The 25,532-nt window shown below is 45.5% G+C and overlaps 1 protein-coding gene across 4 annotated transcripts in view; it reads left to right on the top strand.

Moving 5' to 3' along the window:
* The window catches only part of SMAD2 (SMAD family member 2), a 379,037-nt gene that overhangs the window by 37,361 nt on the left and 316,144 nt on the right, over window positions 1–25,532 (top strand). For 2 of the 4 annotated variants that reach the window (XM_069219017.1, XM_069219067.1), the window contains exons 2-3: window positions 14,112–14,311; window positions 15,223–15,289. The gene's annotated coding sequence lies outside the window, so the exon portion shown is untranslated. Of the gene's footprint in view, window positions 1–14,111; window positions 14,312–15,222; window positions 15,290–25,532 lie in introns of those variants that run through there. The other 2 variants (XM_069219021.1, XM_069219063.1) reach the window with 2 other exon arrangements.

Raw genomic sequence — 25,532 nt, 5'->3', positions numbered from 1 at the left:
AGAATAAGCTTCAGGAAAGCTATGTTGAGGTGGGTCAGGCTTATATATCTGGAGCCATAGCCTGAGTGAGGGTTGGGGAGGCGGGGACATCAGCAGCATTACAAACTAGTCAAGGAATGTAACAAGGATGCCCCTTTTGAAAGATATTTGCTCTCACAATGGAGCCCGTAACTTACCTCCTTCAAGAGTTTCATTACAGGTGAGGTGTTAATCTGGGTTTCAGGTGTACGTTTTTATTAATGTATGCACTCAATGCCTTACTGGTGGTACAGAACCCTAATAATGGTCCATTTAACTCCCTGCCCCTACTGGACTATCTATAACAAAGTCAGAACCGGTTTGTTACCGGGACATACAATACCCAACAGGCATTCTAACCATTTTACGAGAATATGGGAAATAAATGGTAACCTTCGCCACATGGGTAGAAAGATAGATTAAACTCCTGTTATCCTTAGCAGGCAAAATATCACTGATAAAGGTTGTGCTGTTGACGAAACAACTCTGTTTAAAACATACGCATCCCTTTAAGTGTTTGCATAAATCAATACACTGATGATAAAATTAGCATGGGCAGGCAAACAACCAAAATTACACTGGAATAAGCTCCATCTTCCAATTAACAGGGGCGGATTTGCTGTTCCGCACTTTGATGTTTATTATCTAGTGGCACAGGAACAGTTAATTCATCATTGGCTCCACAAAAGCAGGCATGAGCCACATGTTGTTGAAAAAGGCGTGAGTCACCCACTTAGGCTTCAGGAACCCCCATACTCTCATCTACCTGGACCCTCTCAAGAGATACATATGGTGAATTCACGAGTTGAGCATTGTCCCAACAGGCGTCCCTTTGCACTGTCCAGGTGATGTAGTTTCACCCCACAGTCCCATTAATCACTACACTCTGGTACAAATACATTGTGTATGCACTGTTATGTTGCAGCTTCTTAAGAGATGGTTAAACTAGGATATCTTTTTAGGAATTACAAATTTAAATTGTTCCAGGAATATTTATAGGACGCCACTAATACATTAACGGATACACTTACCAATGGTAAGCTTTATCCAGCAGCATTCGGTCTCTTCCCATTGTTCCCTGCTGAACTGACAAATTGACACGCAATTTCCATTCTGTTATCTGCTTCTCAACCGATCAAATTAATCACTGTAGTTATGGAAATAATTGAGGAGGCAGCTGCCCTTGCACAAAAATTGTGAGCAGTGGATTTGGGTGTAGATCTGATATGGAAATATTGCTGTCAGCAACCAAGTGTCTCCCAATGGTCGATAATGACGTATTTATTAAACATTTCTGAATAGGTTCTACCTTACACCAGTGTGTATTGATTGCCAGGTACATGCCTACAAGTGACACTAGATGCCAAAAGTGTGATGCTAAACAGGCAGGTTATAGGCTCCTGGCTTAGTGGTGTTCCGTTGTGGCCATGTTCTGTGACCAAATAATTAAAACCATGGAAGAAATGACAGGTCACAAATTCCAGTTCACCCCCACCATGGTGTAACTTATTTTTGTTGAAAACCTCCCAAAGGTACTTTGCAAATTGACTGCCACAGCTATCTTACTAGGTAAACAAAGGATTTTCTATTGCATGAGGGTGGAGAGGGGGTGCAGAGCCCCCTCCTTTTCAAGACTGGCTAAAAGTTATGACTGTGTGAGGAGTGGTCTGAGACCTATGTCACTACTCACACTGCACACCCTTAAGACTTCTGGGAGCCATTAAGAGAGTTTATCTGTTTTCTCTAATGTGTGACACAATGGTGGTTGATTGCCATTTACTGTGTAGTAAACCCACTCATTTCAGTGCTTGCTTACTTCCCACTAAAGCTAAGCCTGAGCTGTTGGTACTATGTCTTGCTTTCTACGATGCTGTGGGTTCCTGTTTAGGCTCTTGATGTAATTGGTCTACATCAATCCTCACCACTGGTAATTGGAATGCACGAACAAATTATCCCCCCTAAGGAAACCTCCAGGAAACAGACATAGCAAAATTCTTAAATGGCAGACCTACAAGAATCCAAAAGCTGCAGTCAACTGGAACAGAAATGGATGAACAGCAAATCAATCGAAGACTGCACAGCCTACAAGAATGCAGTCACCTTGCACCATCAGGGCTGCCAAAAAGGCTGCCATTCAAGAACGCCTCAGCACCAGTGCTCGCAACAGCAAAGAGCTCTTCACCATTGTCGAAGAGTTCACAAACACTGGGACAGACACCTTATCCACCCCACCCTCCCAAGACCTCTGCAACAACCTCGCCACTTTTTTTCACTGAAAAATCCAGGACATTTACGAAGGCTTCAGGAACCAAAACGTGCCTGCATCACCCACTAACACCAACACAGACCCAGCACCACACCAGATCCTGAAATCCTGGACCCCCATCACCAAAGAGAACACCAAAGACTCAGGAACTCCATCCACTTGGGAGCACCCTTTGATCCATGCCCTCATATTATCTTCAACCTGGCCAGCACCAACATAGTACCTGAGCTCTGCTGAACGATCAGCGGATCCTTCTAGACCTCCACTTTTTTAATCAGACTGGAAGCATGCCAAGCTCAGCCTGCTGCTCCAGAAACCCACCACTGACCCAAGGGAGCTAAAAAAAACTACAGACCCATCTCTCTGCTCCCTTTCCCAGCCAATGTAACAGGAAAAAACAGTCAACCAGCAACTCGCCTAATTCCTCGAGATACACGAAATCCTAGACCCATCTTAGTCCGGATTCAGAAGCAACCACAGCACCAAACCAGCACTCCTAGCAGCCACAGACGACATACGCATCATAATAGACCACAGAGGCACGGCCACACTTCTCCTCCTTGACCTCTCCGCTATGTTTGACAATGTCACCACTCCACCCTCTGCGAAAGACGACACGACGTTGGCATCCGAGATAAAGCACTGGATTGGATCAGGTTCTTCCTCACCGGAAGAACACAGTATCAGATTACCGCTGTTCCATCTGAACCCAAAGTCAAATGCTGCGGAGTGCTCCAAGGATCATCACTCAGCCCAATGCTTTTCAACATCTACATGGCCCTGCTAGCCAAGATCATCAAACACTGCCTAAATATAGTGTAAAGAAATGGCTCCCTGTTGCAGTTACCCCCCACTTTTTGCCTGATACTGATGCTGACTTGACTGAGAAGTGTGCTGGGACCCTGCTAACCAGGCCCCAGCACCAGTGTTCTTTCACCTAAAATGTACCATTTTCTGATGGATACAACTACCTGTGGATTCCTCACCTAATGAATTCTCCCATGGCGCCAGCATTCGACGGAAATCTTCTTCCTAGTCTCTGCACGTCGACGAGGACGTCACTCTAGCCCACGCGACGCCGTCTGATGTCATACAGGCAATAAGAGGTCCTCGACGACGTGCCGACGTCAGTTCCCTTTTTTCCGTGCATTCGAAACGGTTATCTTCGAGGGAGCAACTGTTACTTTTGTGGTTACAGTGTATTTTTGCTGCATAGTCTTTCTCTGTGGTAATAATGTCGCAGAGAAAGTCTGGATTCAAGCCTTGTCGTGAGTGTGGAGGCAAGATGTCAGTGACGGATCCTCATTCCGATTTGCCTTTGGTGTTTGAGCTCCGACCACGACGTCTCGACTTGTGATTCATGCCAGCACATGAATCCAAAGGCCCTCAAGGAACGTGAGGCGAAGCTGTTTATGGCGAAATCGAAAAAAGAGAAGCATCACAAGAAGTCTTCTTCGCCAAGACATCGGCGTCATCGAGACTCCCGGCGCCGTAGAGATTCTCGGCGTCATTCAAGCAAGGAGACTCGTTCCAGGTCTTCGGATTGGCGCCGAAGGACATGGGAGATCAGTCCCACGGTTACGCCGCATCCTTCGACGCCGTTGCCCTCCCCGGCGTCTCTGACTTCACCTGGACAGGCGTCGGTGATTGAGGTATTGGAGCCTCAGGTGTTATCTCCGGCGTCGAGGCCGGCGTCGGGGTCGCCTCCGAGACAGGCACCCCAGTATCCGGCTTTTCCCACCCCTGGAGCCGATAGTTCCGCATTCTTGAATGCGATGTATGCCATCTTCCAACAGATGGCTCCAGGGGGTGCTCCGGCTGGGCCTTTGGCCTTTTCATTGGGTGATCCTGCGCCTCTTCGGCCGGCACCCTTTATGCCCTTTCTCCCTTTTGGGAACGTGGGCTCGGCGCCGGTGGCCGCTCCGGTGGCTTCAGAGGGATTGGCCCCGGGGATTTCCATCCCGTCGACGTCGGGATTTCGGCCTGTGACTCCGGTGGGTCCATCTGCTTCGACTGCTCTTTCGTCGGCGCCGAAGTTACCTGTGGCGCCGGACGCGGCGTCGGTGGCTTCTGAAGATCGGCGCCGATCTTCGACTTCGGCGGAGGCATTGTCGACTCCGCGTATTGAGCAACGGCTTCATTCGAGGAGACGTGCTCTACGTGTATTAGAGGAGCAGGAGTACCAACGAGCCCTGGAGGAAGGAGAGCTAGAGGACTCGGGTGATGGGCTTCCCCTGAGTGGGATCTTTCGTCCCCGGGAGAATATACTGAGGAGGCTGCTTCCTTTCACGCAGTGGTACGGAAGGCAGCTAGTTTTTTGGACCTGCCTTTGCCGGTGGTGGAGGCAAAACAAAACCTTCTAACAGAGGTGCTACATCCGGCCTCAGCTGCGGCGGAGCCTCTTTTGCCATTTAATGACGCTCTGCTGGATCCGGTGTTAGAGGTGTGGAAGAGGCCGGCATCTTCCCCAGCAGTTCACAGAGCCGTGGCCAGGAGGTATCGGGCGGCTCCAACTGACCCTGGTTTTCTGTCTAGGCACCCTACGCCAGAGAGCTTGGTGGTGCAGGCCTCCTGTTCATCCAAGTCAGCGCCTGGTTCTTTCCCGACGGTGCCTGGGGACAGAGATTCAAAGAAACTGGAGGCGCAGTCCAAGAAGATTTTTTCGTCCTGCAGTCTGGCGTTGAAGGCCACCAACGCAACCTGTATCCTGGGGAGGTATATTCATGCTCTGATGGATGACATTTCCTCATCATTTACAGAGCTTCCCCAGGGTCTTTTGGATGTTGTTTCAAATGCCCAGGCTGCTGCGACCCAGATTATCCAGACTGGACTGGATACGACCGACTCGGTGGCCAGAGCAATGGGCACAACTGTGGTGGCAAGGAGGCAGGCCTGGCTCCGTAACTCGGGCTTTTCTGCGGATGTACAGTCCACATTGTTGGATCTCCCGTTTGATGGGGACAAACTGTTTGGAGCCAAGGCTGATTCGGCCTTGGAACGTTTTAAGGAGAGCAGGGCCACGGCTAAGTCGTTAGGGCTCCAAGCGCCTTCTTCCACGGCCTCTTCCAGATTTTTCAGGCGGTTTCGTGGATTTGGGCGTGGCTCTTCCTCCTCTTCCTTTCGGGGAAGATATCAGCAACCTGCCTCTTCCCATCCCTATAGATCTTTTAGAGGGAGAGGTAGGGTCCGCACCAGAGGAGCCTCTCAGCAGCACTCTGCCTCTTCCTCATCCTCTGGCGGGGTGCAGCAGGGGAAGCAGCCTTAGGCTTCCACCATTTCCCACTCACTCCTCTCCTGTAGGGGGAAGATTACAGCATTTTCTCACCAAATGGAAGACTGTTACAACGGACACTTGGGTTCTCAGTATTGTGGGAAAAGGCTACACCCTTCCCTTTCGGGAGTTCCCGCCCCTCATCCCGCCCCGCCCTTCTTATTGTTCAGAAGAACACCTCCTGTTGCTAGAACAGGAGGTACAAGCCCTCCTTTCAAAGGGCGTGGTGGAGTTGGTCCCAGAGCAGGAAAGGGGTCAAGGATGTTACTCAAGGTATTTCCTGATTCCCAAGAAGGATGGTCGTTTGAGACCAATCCTGGACCTGAGGATCTTGAATTGGTTCCTCAAGCAGGAAAAGTTCAAGATGCTGACCCTAGCACAGGTGCTTTTGGCGTTGAACAAGGAAGACTGGATGGTGTCTGTCGACTTGCAGGATGCTTACTTTCATATCCCGATACTCAAGTCACACAGGAAGTATCTCCGGTTTGTGGTGGGATCGCAGCACTATCAGTTTGCGGTCCTTCCGTTCGGTCTTACTTCAGCACCTCGAGTCTTCACGAAGGTGATGTCGGTGGTTGCGGCAGAACTCAGAAGGAAGGGGATAGCAGTATTCCCTTACTTGGACGACTGGTTGATCAAAGCCAAGTCCCCGGAGCTTGTGTCGCATCATCTGCAGTCAACAACCCAGTTGTTGTTCGACCTGGGTTTTTCGGTGAACGAGCCCAAATCTCACCTAGAGCCCTCTCAGCGCCTCCTGTTCATAGGGGCAGTACTGGATACAACATTGGGTCGGGCCTTTCCTCCGCCTCAGCGGATTCAAGATATTCAGGATTTGGTTCCAATGTTTCGAAATGGAGCGGTAGTTCCAGTCCTCAAGGTCCTTCGTCTGCTCGGTCTGTTTGCCTCCTGCATTCTGTTGGTCACGCATGCTCGCTGGCACATGAGGGCTCTTCAGTGGTGCCTCCGAAGGCAGTGGTCTCAACACAAAGGGGATCTAGAGAGTACTGTCAAGATCTCCAGAGATGCTGCTGTGGATTTGAAGTGGTGGATTGCAAGCAACAATCTTTCACAAGGAAAGCCGTTCGAGCAGTTGCCACCAGTGGCCACAGTCATAACGGATGCTTCCACTCTAGGGTGGGGAGCTCATCTGGGGGATCTGGAGATCAAAGGCCTTTGGTCTCCAGAGGAACAGATGTTTCACATCAATCTGTTAGAGTTACGGGCTGTACGTCTGGCTCTCAAGGCCTTCCTCCCTTCCCTTCGTGGTCAGTCGGTACAGGTCCTAACGGACAATACTACCACGATGTGGTACATAAACAAGCAGGGAGGAGTGGGGTCGTACCTTCTCTGCAGAGAAGCTCTTCGACTATGGTCCTGGGCAAAGGACCATCGGATTTGCTTGATAGCAAACCATCTGGCCGGAGTCTTAAACGTGCGTGCGGACAGTCTCAGTCGCCAATTCTCGGCAGACCACGAGTGGCGTCTCCATCCAGATCAAGTCCGTTTAATCTTCCAGAGGTGGGGGTTTCCTCGGGTAGATCTGTTTGCCACTCGAGAGAACGCGCATTGTCCGTTATTCTGCAGTCTCCAGTATCCGATGCTGGGAGCGTTGGGGGACGCGTTTCAAATAACCTGGTGCGGCCAGTTGCTTTACGCGTTTCCTCCCATACCCTTGATTCCTCGAGTATTGAGGAAGATTCGCCAGGACCGGGCTCTAGTCATCCTAATAGCTCCGGATTGGCCAAGGAGGGTATGGTACTCCGACCTTCTCCAACTCTCAATGTGCCCTCCGCTCCGTCTCCCTCTCAGGGCAGACCTCCTCTCGCTGTCGCAGAGGCAGGTTTTACACCCCAACCTCCAGAGTCTGCACGTACATGCCTGGAGATTGAACGGGGCAACCTGAGTTCTTTCTCTCTCCCGCCTGAGGTAGTGGATGTTATATTAGCGGCCAGGCGACACTCCACTAAATCTATCTACGCTAATAGATGGTCTAAATTTGTTGCGTGGTGTGGAGAGAGGCAGATTGATCCCTTACATGCTCATCCACGGACGTTTTGTCTTTTGCTCTGTCTCTAGCGCAGAAAGGTTGTGCAGTGGCTACCATTAAGGGTTATTTATCGGCCTTGTCAGCCTTCATATGTCTTCCAGACCAACCATCTTTATTTAAATCCCCTATTGTTATCAGATTCTTGAAAGGTCTTCTAAATAAATATCCTCCAAAACCATTTGTTATGCCGCAATGGGATTTGTCCTTGGTCCTGACTTTCCTTATGGGGTCCCCTTTTGAACCTATGCATTCTTGCCCCTTAAGGTATTTGTTTTTAAAAACAGTCTTCTTGATAGCTATAACATCAGCAAGGAGAGTGAGTGAGTTGCAGGCCTTATCAGTAAAGCCCCCTTATACAACTTTTTATGGGGATAAGGTGGTGTTGAGGACCAAGGCTGCTTTCCTCCCGAAGGTTGTTTCACCTTTCCATTTGGCTCAGGCAATTACTTTGTCCACGTTCTATCCTCCGCCTCATCCTTCCAAAGAGGAAGAAAGACTGCACCGTCTGGACCCAAAGAGGGCGTTGAGCTTCTTTATTGATAGAACAAAGGATTTCAGGCTGGAGGATCAGCTGTTTATTGGATACGTGGGCGAGAGGAAAGGCAGTCCACAAGAGAACACTATCCAGGTGGGTTGTTCTTTGCATTAAAATCTGTTACTCTTTGGCAAAGAAGGATCCTCCTGAGGGCATTAGAGCTCATTCCACCAGAGCTAAGTCGGCCACTTCGGCCTTGGCCAGAGGTGTTCCTGTGGTCGACATCTGCAAGGCCGCAACTTGGTCGTCCCTTCACACTTTTGCAAAACATTACTGTTTGGATTCTGAGGTTAGAAGGGACGGCCATTTTGCACGGTCAGTGCTGCAGGATTTCTTGGTTTGACCATTTAGGCACCCACCGCCAGGCGTGGTACTGCTTTGGGACTCTATTCATTAGGTGAGGAATCCACAGGTAGTTGTATCCATCAGAAGAACGAGTTACTTACCTTCGGTAACGACTTTTCTGGTGGATACATTAGCTACCTGTGGATTCCTCACGGTCCCACCCGCCTCCCCGTTGCCTTTCTGGTCTTACCAAGTAATCCTTGAGTGCGCTCCTCTTGGTCTTCGAGGGTGCAATAGATGTTGTGTATAATATATTTATATATGTATATATCTTTGTGTATATACTTGATGTGTATATATATTTTTTTTAAAAGAGAGAGTTATATATATATATATATATATATATATATATATATATATATATATAAAAGATTTACAGCTATTCATGCAATGTTGTGTATTTTACAATGTTATGGGATGTTGCCTTGCTCTTTCATTGCATTGCCTGGTTGTTCTCATGCACGTAAAAAATGATTGGTACTGACGTCGGCACGTCGTCGAGGACCTCTTATTGCCTGTATGACGTCAGACGGCGTCGCGTGGGCTAGAGTGACGTCCTCGTCGACGTGCAGAGACTAGGAAGAAGATTTCCGTCGAATGCTGGCGCCATGGGAGAATTCATTAGGTGAGGAATCCACAGGTAGCTAATGTATCCACCAGAAAAGTCGTTACCGAAGGTAAGTAACTCGTTCGTCTCCACAATTGGCACAACCCTGGCACCCAGGTAAGTCCCTTGTAACTGGTACCCCTGGTACCAAGGGCCCTGATGCCAGGGAAGGTCTCTAAGGGCTGCAGCATGACTTATGCCACCCTAGGGACCCCTCACTCAGCACAGACACACTGCTTGCCAGCTTGTGTGTGCTGGTGGGGAGAAAATGACTAAGTCGACATGGCACTCCCCTCAGGGTGCCATGCAAACCTCACACTGCCTGTGGCATAGGTAAGTCACCCCTCTAGCAGGCCTTACAGCCCTAAGGCAGGGTGCACTATACCACAGGTGAGGGCATAGGTGCATGAGCACTATGCCCCTACAGTGTCTAAGCAAAACCTTAGACATTGTAAGTGCAGGGTAGCTATAGGAGTATATGGTCTTGGAGTCTGTCAAAAACGAACTCCACAGCTCCATAATGGCTACACTGAATACTGGGAAGTTTAGTATCAAACTTCTCAGAATAATAAACCCACACTGATGCCAGTGTTGGATTTATTAAAAAATGCACACAGAGTGCATCTTAGAGATGCCCCCTGTATTTTACCCAATTGTTCAGTGCAGGACTGACTGGTCTGTGCCAGCCTACTGCTGAGAGACGAGTTTCTGACCCCATGTGGTGAGAGCCTTTGTGCTCTCTGAGGACAGAAACAAAGCCTGCTCTGGGTGGAGGTGCTTCACACCTCCCCCCTGCAGGAACTGTAACACCTAGCAGTGAGCTTCAAAGGCTCAAGCTTCGTGTTACAATGCCCCAGGGCACCCCAGCTAGTGGAGATGCCCGCCCCCTGGACCCAGCCCCCACTTTTGGCTGCAAGTCCAGGAGAGATAATGAGAAAAACAAGGAGTCGTCACTGGCCAGACAGGACAGCCCCTAAGGTGTCCTGAGCTGAGGTGACTCTGACTTTTAGAAATCCTCCATCTTGTAGAAGGAGGATTCCCTCAATAGGAATAGGGATGTGCCCCCCTCCCCTTGGGAGGAGGCACAAAGAGAGTGTACCCACCCTCAAGGTCAGTAGCCATTGGCTACTGCCCTCCCAGACCTAAACACACCCCTAAATTCAGTATTTATGGGCTCCCCAGAACCTAAGAATTTAGATTCCTGCAACTTACAGAAGAAGAGGACTGCTGAGCTGAAAAACCCTGCAGAGAAGAAGACACCAACTGCTTTGGCCCCAGCCCTACCGGCCTGTCTCCCTCCTTCAGAAGAAACCTGCTCCAGCGACGCTTTCCCTGGGACCAGCGACCTCTGAATCCTCAGAGGACTGCCCTGCTTCCAAGAGACCAAGAAACTCCAGAGAACAGCGGCTCTGTTCAACAAAGACTGCAACTTTGTATCCAGAGGAGCAGATTTAAAGACCCCTGCAATCCCCGCAAGAAGCGTGAGACTTGCAACACTGCACCCGGCGACCCCGACTCGACTGGTGGAGAAAACGCTACAGGGAGGACCCCCAGGCGACTCCAAGACTGTGAGTAACCAAAGTTGTCCCCCCTGAACCCCCACAGCGACGCCTGCAGAGGGAATCCCGAGGCTCCCCCTGACCGCGACTGCCTGACTCTAAAATCCTGACGGCTGGAAAAGACCCTGCAGCCCACAGCACCGGAAGGATCGAAACTCCAGTGCAGGAGTGACCCCAAGGAGGCCCTCTCCCTTGCCCAGGTGATGGCTACCCCGAGGAGCCCCCCCCCCTTGCCTGCCTGCACCGCTGAAGAGACCCCTTGGTCTCTCATTGAAACCCATTGGAAACCCGACGCGTGTTTGCACACTGCACCCGGCCGCCCCAGTGCTGCTGAGGGTGTACTTTTTGTGTGAGCTTGTGTGTCCCCCCCCTGGTCTGCCCTCCGAAGACGCGGGTACTTACCTGCTGGCAGACTGGAACCGGGGCACCCCCTTCTCCATTGAAGCCTGTGTGTTTTGGGCACCACTTTGAACTCTGCACCTGACCGGCCCTGAGCTGCTGGTGTGGTAACTTTGGGTTTGCTCTGAACCCCCAACGGTGGGCTACCTTGGACCCCAATTTGAACCCCGTAGGTGGTTTACTTACCTGCAAGAACTAGCATTAACTTACCTCCCCCAGGAACTGTGAAAATTGCAGTGTCCACTTTTAAAATAGCTATATGTGTTTTATGTAAAAAGTATATATGCTATTGTGATTATTCAAAGTTCCTAAAGTACTTACCTGCAATACCTTTCAAATGAGATATTACATGTAGAATTTGAACCAGTGGTTTTTAAAATAAACTAAGAAAATATATTTTTCTATAACAAAACCTATTGGCTGGATTTGTCTCTGAGTGTGTGTTCCTCATTTATTGCCTGTGTGTATGTACAACAAATGCTTAACACTACTCCTTTGATAAGCCTACTGCTCGACCACACCACCATAAAATAGAGCATTAGTATTATCTCTTTTTGCCACTATCTTACCTCTAAGGGGAACCCTTGGACTCTGTGCATACTATTCCTTACTTTGAAATAGTGCATACAGAGCCAACTTCCTACATATAGTCTCTTATGCCGACGATACCCACTGATCCTCTCCCTGCCAAGAGAAATTTCCACAACTGGATAATAGCAGTCGCCGCCTGGATTGAAGCCAGCTGCCTCAAACTCAACTCGGACAAGATGGAGATCCTCGGCAATCGGCTCTACCCCTTCCGCCTGGAACAACTCCTGGTGGCCCACCACACTGGGAAACGCCCCTGCTCCCACGGACCACGCATGCAATCTGGGCATCACCTTGGACTCCTCTCTATCCATGGCCCACCAAGTCAACGTCATCTCATCGTCATGCTTCTACACCCTCCTACTCCTGCAGAAGATTTTCAAGTGGATCCCCCCTGACACGAGGAAGCCAGTCACCAACACACTTTCCATTAGCAAACTGGACTACGGCAACTCACTCTATGCCGGCATCTCCAAGTAATTACAATCAAGACTGCAAAGGATCCAGAATGCAGCAGCCAGACTCATCCTGGACATCTCCCCCAACACAGCCACATCTCCTCTCACCTCAGGCCTACACTGGCTCCCAACAGACATCTCCGTTCTTCACAGCTCACCCTTGCAGCTGTTCCCAAGATCTGGAAACGCACAGCAGGAGGAAGATCCTTCTCGTACCTCGCAGCCCGGACATGTAACCCGCTACATTTCAAGCTCAGGCAGACTGCATCACTGAAGCAGCTCAAGAAGGACCTCAAGACCTGGCTCTTCGATTGAGCAGCACACCCACAAACAGCAGCTTGAGACCTTACATGTGATTAGCCGCACTTTAAAAATCACCGATTGATTGTAGCTTCTAATCTTTGTAATGGTTTATTGTGTGGCACATGCATATAACCAGATTCTGTGTCTGTTATTCTTTGCTTTCATACCTAACAAAATGGTAAAAATAAATACATTTTTTTAGATGTCTATTTCATTTAGATTGTATGTTCGCTCAGTTGAGGAAAATAGGATAGACCGCTTTCTGAGCTTAGATGTTCAGCAATTGGTGTTTCTAAAACAAGCCCACTCTCCGAAAATGTGGCTTTACATTTGGTTCAAATGTTGTACCGCGGGGAACCTAATGGAGAGTATTTCATTTTGTTCAATATATTATCTAATAAGTGAACAGCACATACAGTGCTTGTAAGTATAATTCATGAGTATTCCAGAACAATGTTTTTTCATTGTCCTAAGTAAGATCAGTGTGAGTTGGTAAACCAAATTTTGTTCGATTTCCAGCCACATAGGAGGATTTTGGTTCCACTTCATGAACCATAGAGTGCCCTGTCTTGCTCGGAAGGTTATCTAGTATCTTTCATAGCCTGCACAATTTAGTCACCCTAGGTTATTGGGAAGTCTTAGATTTTGGAGGAGTATTCTTGATTTTTAGAACACAAGATTATTTTCGAGAGAATATCTTTAATTTTGTTTAGGACGTCATTAGCTATGAATATGGGAGGCAAATTTAAGATGTTAGTAAGTGGAGAGGCGATCTTTTTTAATGGTGTCAACTCTTTCCCACTACATAGTATACTCTGGAGGCAGTGGTCTAAGCTTTCATCTTATTTTATAGCTTCTTTAAGATGCCCAGATATTTGGTCCGAGTGCTTTCCCATTTTAGGTCAGTGTTGCTAATCAGAACTGCTGCAGAAAGTTTTGAGAGAATAGTTCCGAATTTTCGTTGTTAAAAGTGTAGACTGGTAATTTGCAAAGTTCTGTATTGTGTTTACGGCCTTTTGGAAAGAGATATCTGCTTTCTGGGTGATGAGAACATCATCATTTTAATCTCCTACCTTTGTGGTCCAGATTTAAATGTGATCTCTACTATTTTGTTCTCTCTAGGCTAACAAGTGTTCAATTGTGCGGAGAACCTTTGTTTAATATAAATAATGCTCTTCGACTTCGATCAAAACAAACTATCAAACAAACCTAACTGCATCATGTAGTGCTATGATGAAATCGTACACCACCATGCTAAATTAAATTATGAAATCGCTACCTTTCAAACAGTCCTCTTAATTTAAATGTACAGGTTTAGTTGTAAAATCAGCTCAATGTCGTCACACCCCTTTAACATCTTTCACATGTTAAGAGATATGGTAAATATTCTTGTTGACTGAACATGGCTAGTGTGCATGTAATTCTCGCATCCTGCGTGAACAGGTAGCACTGCAAACTCAATAAGAGGGAGTTGGGAGGGGAGCCAACTACTATCCTCTTCTCAAATGGAAATGTTGGAGGTAAAGAGCCTGTTGCCACATGAAACTGTTTCTGGTCTGTTGTGATTGTCTGTCTTTGTGCTCTCTCCTCTTCTCTTGTTATCTCAGGCTGCCCTGGCTCATCAGTAAAGCTTCAAAACAATAAAAGCTACGACCAATAGATCAGTTTAAAACAAGTTTGAGTCAAAATAACTCTATGGTTTTGTTTCCCTGCAGGTGTAGGCTATGTGGCCCAGGATGTAAAACGCTTCTACACTGTCACTGCTGTTCTCCTGCCAATGTTCTGTGTCCAAAAGAACTGCATCACCACGATCCGACACATTGAAAACACTTTCTCCGACTCAGTGGTGAAAACCACACCTTTTTGCTTGCTGCTACTGTCTAAACTCCATTTTAACAAGCTGCAGCCGCTTCTGGTAGGTTGAGCAGGAGGCATGCATGGGTGACGGTAGGCTCACTAGGGGCTGCTCCCTAGGGTAATGTTGGACCAGATCTTCCTAGGTCTCTGATCCAAATAGTAATTTGTGCACTTTCCTCTTATTTTATTTTCTTATTTACAGATGTCTACAGCTCTCACACTCAACTGTGCCTCCTGTATAACTGTTACACTCTGGGGAGGCGCAGAAATGAGATTTGGTTATTTGGGTGGAGTGGGAAACCGTAATTTCCAGTGTAGTTTTTTTTTCTCCCCTGCTTTCCCTCCAGTATGTTTTTAATGATAAACATGGGCCTATCTTCTTGCATAATTAGCTAAATATATGAACTATGTGCTGCGGATATCCATATAAGCTTTCTTATTCTAATCTTTGCAGCACCTTTTGATGTTATGAGTATCAATGAGTTGGATAAATCCTTAATGGTCTGTCCAGTATGTTTATGCTGTATATGTTGTTAAAATAAATAATTTTGGCATTTACTTTTTTCAGCCAATGGTGCCGGAAATGTAGATGTCGTCTTGTGTCATTGAATAACTAGATTCTCCTTCTTTGAGTGATGATAGCGTCTCAAGTGGAAAAAGCGAGTGCTGACTTGCTATAAACAATGACAGAATGTATGAATAAAATGGACAGGCTGTTCTGTTAACCAGATGCCAATGTTTCATACGGGTACAATTTCTAAGCTTATTAATTTTAGATTGGTATGTTGTGTGTTGGTGATTTATTAAGTATTTTTTTTTTCCGAAGCACTATTTCACATAACCATTTTTGGAACTCGCCTACTCAGTCAGGAAAATCTTTTGGAGCAAAGCCCTGTTCGAATATTTGGATGCAAATAAAGCAAGTATTTTATGATATGTTAACCAAATAACAAAATGTGTTCTATCTAGGCAGACAAAGAAGTAGCTATATTGAAGCCTGTCTCACTACTGCTAGGAATCAGAATTTCTTCTCAAGGTAAGGCTTGTTACAGCTTGCTATCTCATGCTTGAAGTTCAATATCGAATGTGTTGGTCTGTTTAATGTGATCTCCCTTCTTGTGGAAGCCACACATTGATGAGAAAAATAGCTCTGAGGATCTTCTCGGAAGTCTTTACTTGCAGTGGTCGAATACAGGTGCCTCATTTTCACATTGCATTGAACATGAAATGTGTATTTGTTTTCCCCAATACTCTTTGTGCACCTGTGAGACTATGCACATAGGCACACATTGAAGGATGCAAAAAATAAATTGTGACTTCTCTAAAAATCCTAACACTTTTTTATGAAAGCACCAGCAGACTCTTTTAAAACAATTTGGTTCGACCTTTGTTTCATTCATCCTGTGCTGTGCTGCAACTGGTCCAAAAAAAAGGACAGTGTCCAGGAAAGAGGTCCTCCCTCTCTTCCGCAATGTGTGGCTTGTGCCTCCACTGTGAGTAGCTTGTGGAGGTGGGCCATGCTGCCCTTGAAGCTGATGTTCCTGCTCAGCCAGAAGGGAAAAAACTGCTGGATGCTAGTGTTGTTTAACAGTGTTGTCTTGCTCCGCTACGGGGGACCTACTCTAATGCCCGCCTCCTCTCATTCATGTGAATTTCCTCTCCACCTTGTGTCACCATTTGTGGTAGTCCTCCCTCACCCCTTTTTGAACAATGCTTTTTTGGACTTCCTCCCGTCAGAAGACCCAGATCTCCAATGTGTTGTTTTTTGTGTCTTCTAGACAGTCTGTCAGTCTTCTAGTTGGGATCATGAATTTTACATGTGTGTTTGAGAGGATTTCTCTAATGGAGCCGTTTTGCTAAGTTTAGAGCCCATTCTACCCTGGGGAAAGCAACTACTACTATTTAAATGGTAAATAGCCCTGTGCCATGTATTTGCAAGGCTGACACTTAAAAATAAAACATTAGCATGTTTACTAAGAACTGCTGCATTGAATCTGACTCCAGAATGGCTACCCTGTTTGTCAGTGCTCCACTTGGTTGTGAATGAATGTGCAGGATCTGCATGGTTGTGAATAAATGAAACTTAATTTTGAAGCAAACTGCCTACTTTGGAGTTGTTCTGGTGTTAATGTTGGTTATATCCTGGCGCTTTAAGACGAGATTTGTTAATTGCCAGATTTTTTTAGCGCCTTCTTTTCTGGTGTATTTATATAGCGCATAGCTACCCATCTGACCTTCCAACTCTGAAGACAACACATCTGGCAGATAGCTCAAATACACTAGAAGAACTCTTTCCCACCAAGTCTGCAGCTTTGTCATCATATCTGATGACAGGGTGCCTTGTGTAAACCTCAAGTGGCTAAGCCAACAATCTCCTGCTTTCCGCGCTTGCAAACTTTATGCCTTATGAACGACTAGTCGATGAAACAATGAACAACTAGAAACAGGAAGAGTTCCTGGTTTTTAGGTGAAATCTACCACCAGCTTTTGTTCTGGTTATCTTTGAGAAAGCTACTGGATAAAAGTTGACTATTTATGTTTCATATTGGAGATTGTTCAGCAAAATCGTGACACAAAAGACTGGACCTACATAGTGGAGCAACATACAAATTCGTACAGGTGACTCTCTTGCACTGGGATGCACAGATGCTAAATGAACAAAAATATGTTCATCTTGTAGAGGCCTAAAACGTGCCTAGCAGACATTATTTAAGTTCACTAAAGCTGATGGAAGATTTTGGGGATGATAAAATTGCTTCCAGATTGAACGATACCAACACAGTCACTTTCTGAGTGACTGCATTCCTAGCTCCCACTGGTAGTAAATCAAATATTTTACATGACATTTGCAGGCAAGGAAAGCAGGAGATTATTGGTTTACCAATTTGAGGATTACAAAAGGCATTTTGTTATCACTTATGCATAAGTTGCAGACTTGGTGAAAAAGATCCCTCCAAAGTCTTTCACCATGCAGTAGACCACAAGAAAGGACGATTGCTCAAGATCAAAATGTGTCGCCACACTTCTAATACATTTTGATCAGTTTGAGCTAGAATCTATTTTTTTGGGGTTACAATCCACAGATTATGCATCTGATGATCAATTGTTTGCCAAATGCAGCAAATCCATAATTATGCATAAAATGGAGGAGCCACATAATTCCATAATTGCAGTGCCCTCACTATACCATACAGCTTGTGCACATGTAGAGTGCTGTCAGTAATCCCAATTTGTTTTGAGGGGGGGGGAGCCTGGGCAGGCAATATTTTCAAATGTGGTAGCCGCCAACGCAGAGAAAATGGAAACAACCTTTCTGATGTCTTTAGGCAAAGATGGTAGAGGGACAGCGGCACAAACAAAATCCAATTTTGACCCAAGGTTGATGGGATGAATAATGAGTAAAAGACTTCAGTTTTCAAAAGAGAAAAAAATAAGTTGTATGGTCTCTCCATGGACAAAATTCCTATGTTGTGTGACCAGTGAACCAAGTTAGTGGGGTTGGTGTGTGTGTGTGTGTGTGTGTGTGTGTGTGTGTGTTAGTTATATCTGGAGGAGAATCCCATTGATCAGAGTTATCCACATCATATTTAGTCCCTCACAAACCGCTCATCCTCCTCCCTGAAATCCAGGACTTAAATAATTTATGGGTATTATTAGATTGCTTCATAAAGTGATCTTCAAAAATGAACTGCTTTACAGGCCATGATATTCCTGATTAGGTTGAATTGCCTTTGTTAAATGTTAATTCATATGTAAACATGGAAAATGTTGCCTAATGGATTTTTTTTCCACTGTGTTCTGCATTAAGTCCAAATTAGAATTGCATATGTTTGTACAAAGGTTCTTGATAATGCACCTATGACACGATGATTTGTTCATAAATTTAGAAAATATCCTTTCCATAGTACGAGGATTACAACTAACTTTATGTTCAATGGCATGTGTGGTTGTAGATACACATGATGTGCATACTCCTGCCTTCTAGTGTTGGGTCTGGATGTGTGCAATTTGTTTTTCTTCTAAGAAGTCTCTCTCAAGTCCTGAGGTAAAGTGAATCATCCGCTTGGTGATATTGCGCATAAGCATAGACTCCTTTGTTATATTGTTTGCTTTCTGCCATCAGGTTCGGGTGTGTTTTTTGGTGCTCTAGTTTGGAACCATCTTTTCAGGCTCCCTTTGGTTCGTCTTGCACCTCTGTTCCTGTTGGTGCTGTTTTTGTTTGTGTTTCCATGTCGCTCTTCGATAATACAAGAAAACTGTCACTCATCGAGTCAACATGCTCCATTTGCGGTCTTTGAGCCTCGCCAGTTCGAGCCATCTTTCTCATCACATCGGATTCGACCTACGATGCACTGCTATATGGAACAAACTACATTTGCCTGCTTCTCCTCCACCTCCTCTACTTCCCTCATCACCACCACCTTCTTCACCACGTAGCTGATGTTACTCCACTGCATTCCCCACAGTGTACACAGGGGGGGGTTGCGGGGGTGTGGTTGAGGGTGGGTTGCGGGGGGATGATGTGGAGGGCGGGTGGGGTAGGTGCAGAGAGGGGCAAAGTGATGTAGATCCGCCACCCTCAGATCCATGGGACACATATGACTTTGACCCCCCCCCCCCCCCCTGAGATACTGACCCGGACCTCTACCCAGCTAAGCTATCAACCCAGGACGATGCAACATTATTCCAGGCACTCATAGTGAGGCAGCGGCATATCACCAGGTCCCCTAACACAAAGACCCTATAGAGGATGATTTTCTCTTTGAGACAATTTCTTCCACCACTAGGGAATACCAATATCTGTCCATGTTAAAGGGGATAACTCGACACACAGATGAGATCTTTAAAGATCCAGTACTGCCCGTATTATTACACCAAGGGTGGATAAAAAATACAAAGCTGCACCCTCAGACCCTCCTTGCATCAAGGACCAGCTCCCTGCAGGCTCTGCGGTAGCTTATAATGCCAGTAAAAGGGATAATTCTCAGACAGCAGCAAATGCCCCTCCACCTGATAAGGAGCCTAAACTCAATGATGCATCACACAGAAGGGTGGCAGTACAGGCAGCCAACAGTTGGCAAATTGCCAACTCTCCAGGGCTGTTGGCAAGGTAAGACAGAGACCATTGGGATGAAATGAAAGAACTCCTCCAACATCTCCCTCAGTAATACAAGAAAAAAGGCTACCAAATTTACAAGAGGGTAAACTGATCTCAACCCACTCTATTAGATGTACTCGTGATACAGCAGACACATTTAAATGTCTCCTTTAACCAATAAAATATTTTATGGTCCCCAGGTGGAGCAAAATGTAGAGAAAAAAGAAAAAAAGATACAGAAGTTACAAAATCCATGGGGCCACTTCAAACTCCCACTCCTCTTGGCTCCTTTTGGAGTCCCACATATAAACAGGGCACCAAAACAACATCATCAGATGCCTCTACCTCATTTTATAGGCAACATCATCAAACCTCCCCTTCAAGCAGATATTACCAAGGCTAATATAGGGGAAACAATTAAAAATGTAGTGGAAAGGGTGCCTTCACTCGTGCCACCCCTTCCTCATTCAAACAGTGACTCGCCTCTCATTCCTGTCGACTATCTAACACCTGTCAGGGGACCTTTACAGCATTTCTTCCCTACTTGGAGAACAATAACAGACCAGTGGGTGTTGGACAGTATCCAACATGGTTATTGCCTGGAGCTCATCAAAACACCTCCAAACATCCCACCTCGCAGGCACATACTTTCCATAGAACACCAAAACTTGATCAAACAAGAAGTACAGTCTCTCTTGCAAAAAGGAGCCACAGAGCCTGTTCCTCTAGAAAACACAAGGTTTAAGAGCATACTCCTTGGACAGTTCACTCAGCCAGTATTGGACCTCATGCCGTTAATTCATTACATCCTATCAGAGCACTTGCTCATGGTAACTCTTCAGGATGGGATTCCTCTACTACAACAGGATGACTTTGTCTGCACTGGACTTAAAGGACGCTTACTTTCACATCCCAATACATCCAGCTCACCGCAAATACCTCAGGTTTGGGATAGAGTCGCTACCGCTGAATGTATATTCTCCACATTTCTAGCGGTACTTGCAGCACATCTACACAGACAAAGTATTCATGTCTTCCCATATCTGGACAATTGGCTGATCAAAGCCAATACGAATAAGTTGTGTCTGCAATATACTCATTACACTTGACAACTGCTTCATCAACTGGGCTTTACAATTAACATACAAAAGTCTCACTTTCAACGATCACAGATTCAGCCATGCTTAGGGCTATTCTCAACAACAGCTGGGGTTAGTCTACGCCGACGCAGCCAGGATCCACAACATCATAACGCTGATTCAACAGTTTCATCTCAACTGTCACATAATAGAACAATTCAGAGACTTTTAGGCATGATGGCATCGTGTATTGCAACAGTGCCACATGGCAGACTACGTATGCAACTGCTGCAAGAATCTCTCTCAAATCTGTGGTCACAGTCACAGGGTCAGCTACTACAAGATCTAGAGTTGGTAGACAGATGCACACATCACTCTCTTCAGTGGTGGAACCCACAAAACCTATCCAAAGGGCAGCATTTCCTAGGCCCTGTTCCCCAATTCATTCTCCAGCAGATGCATCACTGGCAGGTTGGGAAGCACACTTAAGAATTTCACAGTTCTGGGTCTCTGGGACACCAAACATCAGGCCTCTCACATCAACTACCTGGAGCTTCAAGCTATTTATCTAGCACTGAAAGCTTTTCTAGTTCACTTGAAAGGCAAAGTGGTCTTAGTCTGCACCGACGACACAACAGCCATGTTTTATTTACAGAAACACTCTGGGGGAGGAGGACATGGGGGGGCACAGTCTTTGCACTTATCATGCCTATCTCAGATGATTTGGCTTTGGGCAATACATCACAACATCTATTAGCTGAACACCTCCCAGGGACGGACAGATGGACAGCAACTTCGCAGACTTCCTCAACAAGGTGCGGCCACAAGTCCACGAATAGGAACTCCATCCTGAGTCCTCCTCTCATACTTCCATAGGTAGGGTTTACCACAGGTAGACCTGTTCACACCCACAGACAATGCAAAATGCCAGGACTTTATCTCTAGGCTCACACTATCCAAGGGCAGTGCTCGATGGATGAACTGGTCAGGGATACTTGACTACCCTTTTCCACCTCTTTCTCTTCCGTTTGTGGTTCAGAAGCTTAAGCAAACATCCCACCCTCATTGTAATAGCTTCCGCTTGGGCTCGACAACCATGGTTTACCACACTTCTCTAACTTTCTGTGGTGCCTCACGAGAAGCTTACCCTCTACCCGGATCTTCTCACTCAGAACTATAGAGAAGTCAGGCACCCAAATCCAAAGGAACTCAACCTTGCGATTTAGCTCCTGAAGTCGCAATTTGGTTACCTCAATCTTGCATTAGAATGTCAGACCATTCTCAAAGAATCCTGTAAACCAATTACCAACGCATGTTATGCTGCTAAGTGGAAAAGATTTGTTGTCTACTGCATAGTAAACATTGATAGTTACTTTGTTTGCAGACCTTGGGCCTAGGGTGCCCTTCAATACGCCTGCACCTGACTGCAGTTGCAGCCTACTTCCAAAACAGCATTTTTCACTTTCCAAAATACCAGTCATGAAAGCATTCATGGAAGGCCTTAAAAGGGTAATTCCACCCAGGCTTACCCCTGCACTTGCTGGGAATACCATCATTGTACTTACAAGACGGATGGGTCCACCTTTTGAACCATTGCATAGCTGCCCTCTCCAATTTCTATATTAGAAAGTTGCTTTTCTACCCGCCATCCCACCACTCAGACGTGTAAGTGAGCTTCAGGCATTAATCATAGAAAAATCTTTCTTCCAACTACACAGAGACAGGGTAGTCCTTCAAACAAACCCAAAATTTCTACCAAAGGTAGTTTCCGCTTTCCACCTAAACCAGTCTGTTGAATTACCAGTTTTCCTTCCACAATCTGATTCAGTTGCAGAAAGAACCCTTCATGCATTGGATCTAAAAAGAGCTTTAACCTACTATATTGATAGTACTAAAGAGTTTCAGAAAAACAAAGTACTTTTTTCACCCCTCACACAGGGAAACCCATATCTAAATCAGGTATTCAAACATGTTGCTCCAAAGCTAAAATAACTTTGCTTATACCTCGTAGAGCACACTCCACTCGTAAAATAGGAGCTTCTATGACTTTCTTGGGTAACATACCAATAGCTGAAATCTGCAAAGCAGCTACATGGTCCACTCCACACACCTTCATCAAACATACTGTGTGGATATGTTAGCATGCCAGCAAGCAAATGTAAGACTGGCAGTGCTACGTACACTTTTTCATACAACCGCAACAACCACAGGTTTGCCAACTGCCTCTTGGATTGCACTGCTTTATAGTCTATGCAGAACATGTGTATCTGCAGCCACACACGCCATCAAACAGATTGTTACTTACCCTGTAAACATCTGTTTGTGGCATGACGTGCTGTAGATTTACATGCGTCTGCCTTCCTCCACGGACACCTGTGGTTGTTGCGTTATCTTTCTTAAAATCTTATATGCATGGACATCTCTTTACTAAAACATACTCGCACTCCTTTGTTTTCTCCCAATTGGGTAAAAATCTAACAAAGGAGTTGATGCCAAGCGGAATATCCCAGACAGCAAGAGTCACCTTACCTCATTACTCAACATACTTGCACACATCCGGATCCAACACTAGATGGCAGGAGTATGCAGAGCATGTGAATATACAGCACTATGTGTCACAAACAGATGCTTACAGGGTGAGTAACATAATCCTTTCTGGAATAGCATTACCTTGGTAGTCCAAAAAAGAAACTGGCATGACACCATGACTAGATAATCATTTTTTGCCATATGCTGTACATGTGAAAGTAATGTGCAGTCATGGATTTATTATTGTTCTGTGTTCCCAGTTTTAATCTTGACCCCTTCGCTGCCAGACCTTTTCCCCCTCAGGTGCCAAGCCTTTTTTTTGGCTATTTGAAGCAGTTTGCGCTTAGGCCCTCAGAACTTTTTTGTCCACATAAGCTACCCACGCCAAATTTGCATCCTTTTTCCCCCAACATCCTAGGGATTCTAGAGGTACCCAGACTTTGTGGGTTCCCCTGAAGCAGACCAAGAAATTATCAAAAATACAGCGAACATTTTGGTAAAAAAAAAAAATGGGGGGGGGGGGGGAACGGCTGCAGAAAAAGGCTTGTGCTTTTTTTTCCCCTGAAAATGGCATCAACAAAGGGTTTGCGGTGCTTAAATCCCCATCTTCCCATCTTTCAGGAACAGGCAGACTCGAATCAGAAAACCACATTTTTACTATATTTTTGTGCTTTCAGCCTCCTTCCAGTTAGTGACAGAAATGGTTGTGAAACCAATGCTGGATCCCAGATAGCAAAACATTTCTGAAAAGTAAACAAAATACTGAATTCAGCAAGGGGTAATTTGTGTAGATCCTACAAGGGTTTCCTACAGAAAATAACAGCTGAAATAAACAAAAAAAATATTGAAATTGAGGTGACAAAAACAGCAGTTTTTCTCCACGTTTTACTTTTTCCTGCGATGCCAGATTTTTTTAAAGCAATACACTGTTACGTCTGCTGGACTCTTCTGGTTGCAGCGATATATAGGGCGTGTAGGTTCATCACGATCCCTAGTTGCCCCGAGCCAATAAATGAGCTGCACCTTGCAATGGGTTTTCATTTTATACTGGATATACAGCAATTCATTTGCTGAAATATAAAGAGTGAAAAATAGGTATCAAGAAAACCTTTGTATTTCCAAAATTGGCACAAGATAAGGTGTTGAGAAGCAGTGGTTATTTGCACATCTCTGAATTCCGGGGTGCCCATACTAGCATGTGAATTACAGGGCAGAAACGGCCTAAAAATAATTTGGCCCCCTGGGAAGTGGCCCTTGCCCAAGGGGCCGCTCTGCTCATGTCAGTTACAGGAAAAAAAACTCCCTGGTGTCTAGTTGGCATTTCTGCTGCCCAATGCATTGCGATCGGGCAGCAGAAATGCTGAGAAAGACTTCAAAGGAAAGGCCTTTCTTTTCCTTTGATGTCTTTTTCGGCTCCTCCATGTTACCGGAGAAGAAATGCAAAATGGGGGGAGTGTTAGCGCTCCCCACATGAGCCAGTACCAGGACGTAACAATTACGTCCTTGGCGCCTCAGCCTTGGCTGTCAATGGGCTAAAGGTAGAATACATAATACAAGATCAAAACGAGTGTGATACGATAAGCTTTCATAGAAATATTATTGGCCGGAATCCAGTACTAATATTTCTGAATAGAGAATCGTGATGGTCTTCAAACATGTTTATTTTACTTAAAACATAAATGCATATCTATATGACTCACATGTGTTGATCTGTATAATAAGTACTTGTACGCAGGTCTGAAAATGAGTTCTGCAGATTCACTATTTTTAATGAAAGTTTAAATGAGAAATAATCAGTTCAAGTGGGAAAAGCCATCGTACACACATACAACAACACAATGTACCATTATCTCTAAACCACAACATCTTCTACGAGCACATCTGTTTCTGTCTTTTATTTGATTGGAAGCCAGATAATAGATGCAATTTCTATATCGATAATTACGTTAATTTCCTTTGTTTTGTGTGTAACCATGATTAATTGCTAACTTAGGAAAAGAAAATCTTGAGATCGCTCTGTCTAGAGAAGCTTCTCATTCTGTCTTACTTCAACACAGGAAGTATTAACCTCTTTTTTTCCCATGTGACCACACCTTCTGGATGACACTTTTGAGATGCTCATGAAAGGTGGCATTTAGAAAGTATGAAAAATGGCAATGTGTATATTTATTTTAGGTGTAGTTTTGTGTAAAGAGCTTGATATCTAGAAGTACCTATGAGCGCTTGGGTCTGTGATAAAAGAAAGACTATAAAATGACTTCCACTCAAGCTGCTCATGAAGGCTGGAGGATGATGGCACATCTTGGACTTGAAGCAGTTGAACAAACGTGAGAAAAATCAGGACGGTGACCTTTCAAAATCCAATTCTGCTAGACAGCTTGGCTCAAAGCAATGTAATTTGGTATATGTGATACCCTGGAAAATTAGAGATTCATTCAGTTTGAAGTTTGACTTCATCTATGACCAAAAGAAAAAGTTCTGCCTATGCTGTTATACAATATAGACATTTTAAAAGTTCCTGATCTGATATGGGATACAATCTGTTGTTCTAAAGCTTGCAAGGATCTCCCTTT

The sequence above is a fragment of the Pleurodeles waltl genome, chromosome 1_1 (assembly GCF_031143425.1).
Source record: "Pleurodeles waltl isolate 20211129_DDA chromosome 1_1, aPleWal1.hap1.20221129, whole genome shotgun sequence".
In the NCBI taxonomy this organism is placed as follows: domain Eukaryota; kingdom Metazoa; phylum Chordata; class Amphibia; order Caudata; family Salamandridae; genus Pleurodeles; species Pleurodeles waltl.
The sequence above is the reverse complement of the archived record's forward strand: the minus strand, read 5'-3'. Positions and strand labels throughout refer to the sequence as shown.